Source organism: Miscanthus floridulus, chromosome 14, assembly GCF_019320115.1.
Source record: "Miscanthus floridulus cultivar M001 chromosome 14, ASM1932011v1, whole genome shotgun sequence".
Taxonomy (NCBI): domain Eukaryota; kingdom Viridiplantae; phylum Streptophyta; class Magnoliopsida; order Poales; family Poaceae; genus Miscanthus; species Miscanthus floridulus.
Genome location: NC_089593.1, coordinates 80,708,606 through 80,712,294, shown reverse-complemented (window position 1 = coordinate 80,712,294; position 3,689 = coordinate 80,708,606).

Here is a 3,689-nt window from a genome sequence, read left to right as displayed (position 1 = left end):
TTTCATAGAACAAAATTATTGTCCTTGTCCTTTCAGAGAAAAAAATTGTCTCTTGTGATTTGTGCTAACACACCTTATCCTTTGTTTATTGTGATTTGTGCCATCCCACACTAAATTTTTGTCATTGTCCTTTCATAGAAAAAAATTATCTCTTGTGATTTGTGCTAACACACCTTGTCCTTTGTTTATTGTGATTTATGCTAGCACACATCACATCTTTGTAACTTGTGCTTGACACGCAACTCAGTTTTGTCCTTCTCCTTTTATAGAAAAAAATTGTTTATTATGATTTGTGCTAGTACGCACCACATCTTTGTTACTTGTGATTTGTGCCAACACACACCTCAAAACTACAATCACTCTTGATTTGTGCTAACACAACTTGAAATTTGTTTATTGTGATTTATGGCAACACAGACCCCATAAACTCACACTTACACTCTCTCTCAGTCTCTCTCTGTGTCCCTGCCCTACCAGCAGCTAGCCAGAGGACAGCCAGAGCTCTATCCTCTCTCACTCTCATAATTATTTATGTATCTGCTGTAAGATGGGACTTCACTAGACTATTTTCCTTATCATGTGATCTGTTTTGCAGTGGAATTTGTGCAAAATAGCTCTATCCTCTCATTTTTTTCTGTTTTGTGCATGATCTTATCACATTGTAATATACTGTGTTTACGCTTGAGTCAACTTCAGAAAAAGAATACGGTGTTTTGATCTGTTTTGTTTTTAATTTTAGGTGCCAGCTACTATCAGGTTTGCATTAGACGGAGAAATGCCGCCCTATTTACTTGTGAAGGATCTGATTTTGCAAGTAAGCTTACAAGATCTGATATAACATTTTTTAATACTAGAAATTGCACTAGTTGTAATGCGCAATTTTTTTAATTATTGTTTTGTAATTTGTATTATGTTTTCATTTTTCTTAGTGTGTTTGGCACCATGAATTGTAGTGTCTGTCCTGTTCTCTGCCATTGCAGTAGGGGAAGAAACATGGAAGGAAATATAAAGTAAGCCGTGAGGCAATATTTTGCTCATCTCTGTCATTGTAACTGATGTTTGATAGATTTGTGAACATAGAATTTGCAAATGCATTCTTTCCGCCCTGCATCTATTTGAACATATATATACTTCCGAGTCCGGTCTTAATTTTGCCCTGTTTGTTTACCTGCATTTAGAAACATATGATATGTCATTTGGATGAAGTTGGAGCATCATAAAGAATCAGTATGTAGTTTTAGTATTTTGCTTGAATCTATACTCTTATTATGTTGAAATGATCATGGTTTGTGATATTTACATACTCTTATTATGGTAAATCAATATGCAGTGTTGGTTTTCTGTACATTGTTGTGATCTATTTTTATCGTTAATTCCAGGTGCCATCTAGACCTACTGTGAATCCTTGGCAGAGGAAATGGGGATCGAGCAGCATGCCAGGGCCATTTGGAGGTCCGTGTGATCCAAATATGGCTACAAGTGGAGGCTCATGTGAAGGTTTTTTTAGCTCTTTTGTGCTTCTGGAAATTGTATGCTCTCATATGTGTAAACTTTTGGCACCTGGCAGTGTGAGATATGTAAAATGCACTTTTATGTTTTTCTTCGCAGGTGTAACACCGTTTGTGGCCTCTGCATAGTCAGCCTGCTGGCAGCAGTGTGCAGGTATGTGTCATCAAGGTTTTTGGTTATGCTTGTGTGGTTGTGTCCCAATGTGTTCTTTCTATGTACACCATCCGATCCTGTTTAATTGTACTGTCAGTAGACTCCACATTCATGAGCTGGATTTTGTGTGTGTGTGTATATATATATATATATATATATATATATATATATATATATATATATATATATATATATATAAAGTATAATAACATGTACTATTTGCACTATTTGGAATATGTAATTTTTATATTTGTGTTTTGTAATTTTTGAAGATCATATTCATTGTGCATTTGTTTACCGAGAACATCTCTTTATGTGTGCGTAAGGAAAATTACAGATTTTCCTTATCTTTTGTGGCCAGCCGTTGGATTTTAGTCTAAATGTGGTAGAATTCATGTGCTATAGGTACATGAAACACACGGATGCGTCTCTGTTGGAAATTGAGTGTGTTTCACATGCAGTCAACAACCGAGTGCTAGCTTCTGCTAAAACATGCAGATTTGTCTCTGTTGAAAATCGTGTGTTTTACTTGCAACCAACAACGAGTGCCGGCTTCTGCTAAAACACACGGTTGTACAGTAGATTGACTCTAAGGTATATTGCCCCCAACCAAGCCAAAGCCAGGGCAAGTGTGCAGTTGTCCGGTGCACTAATAAATGTGCAGCCAAATTTGCTGGCCTCCACCTTACTACACGCGAACAAAGCACACTCAGCTCTCGGATTGAAGCGCGAAGAGATGGTAGGTAGGCATAACCGCATATAAACATACAAATATCAATGTAGGTGCATGCCAAAGTGGCCGAGGAGGCGTAGCTTTCTCATTTTACTATTTCGGAATGCGATAGTAGGAGTTGTATGTATTTACCTACCGACAACACTACTAATTAAACAGTAATGCAGTGAACTCTTAATTAAAAGGTCATTAGCGTGCGAGCCCGCCTGGGGACCCTCTGCACTGCAATGCAACGGCCTCAAGGGACAGGAACAGAAGGGAAAGTATCCATCACCGAATCCATGTGTAGGTACGGACATTCATCTTCGATCGAGTATGTGGTCTCTTTCGTGGCTGATGGATCGATCAGGGTGCATCAAAAGGAACAGTGTGGGCTTGGCCCGTACAGTAACAGTGTTCAACAGGAAGTTAGGTTACCGTTTGGTTTGATGATAAGAACAGACGGGGGGGGGGGTGGTGGTGGTGGTGGTGGTGGTGGTGGTGGTTTGGTGCAGGTCCCCATCTTAGTTTGTTAGGACAGAATTATATTATCTCGTGTTTAGTCGAGAGGACAGAGTAACAGATCAGTAATGAAGAACGCACTAGTAGAGAAACGACCTTTGATCCACTTCGAAATTTGACTTTATTCCCGGTATTTTTCGCGCCCGGGACTAGAGAAACCTTTAGTCCCGGTTGGTAGCTCCAACTGGGACTAAAGGTCCCTGCCCAACGGCTACTGCGGTAGACTTTTGCTGCAGGGGACCTTTAGTCCCGGTTGGAGCTACCAACCGGGACTAAACACTACTAGAGAACAGACTTTAGAACGATGTCCCAATTTAGCATTAGCCTCGGCATTTTTTGCCCCCGGGACTAAAGGACCCTTTAGTCCCGGTTGGTAATACCAACCGGGACTAAAGGTCCCTGCCCAACGGTCATCCGCGGGGCAAGGATCTTTAGTCCCGGCTGGTATTACCAACTACCTTTAGTCCCGGTTGGTAATACCAGCCGGGACTAAAGCTTTTAGTCCCGGTTTGGGTTATGCCCCGGGAATAAAGATTAATCTTTAGTCCCGGTTTGGACCCCTAACCAGGACTAATTATCCCGGCCTATAATTCTGCTCAATTCTTCCTCCCCGAGCCCGAGCCATTCCATTATTCAAACTCACTGCCTCTGTTCTTCAGCTTGCTGTTGTTCTTGCACTCTCCCCCTCCATTGGTGTTGCTCTTCGATTTTGGAGGTAACAAACTTAATCCTCTTATGTTTTATCAGTAGCTTATCTCATTTTGCGATGTAGATGCATGTGTAACTTTATTTG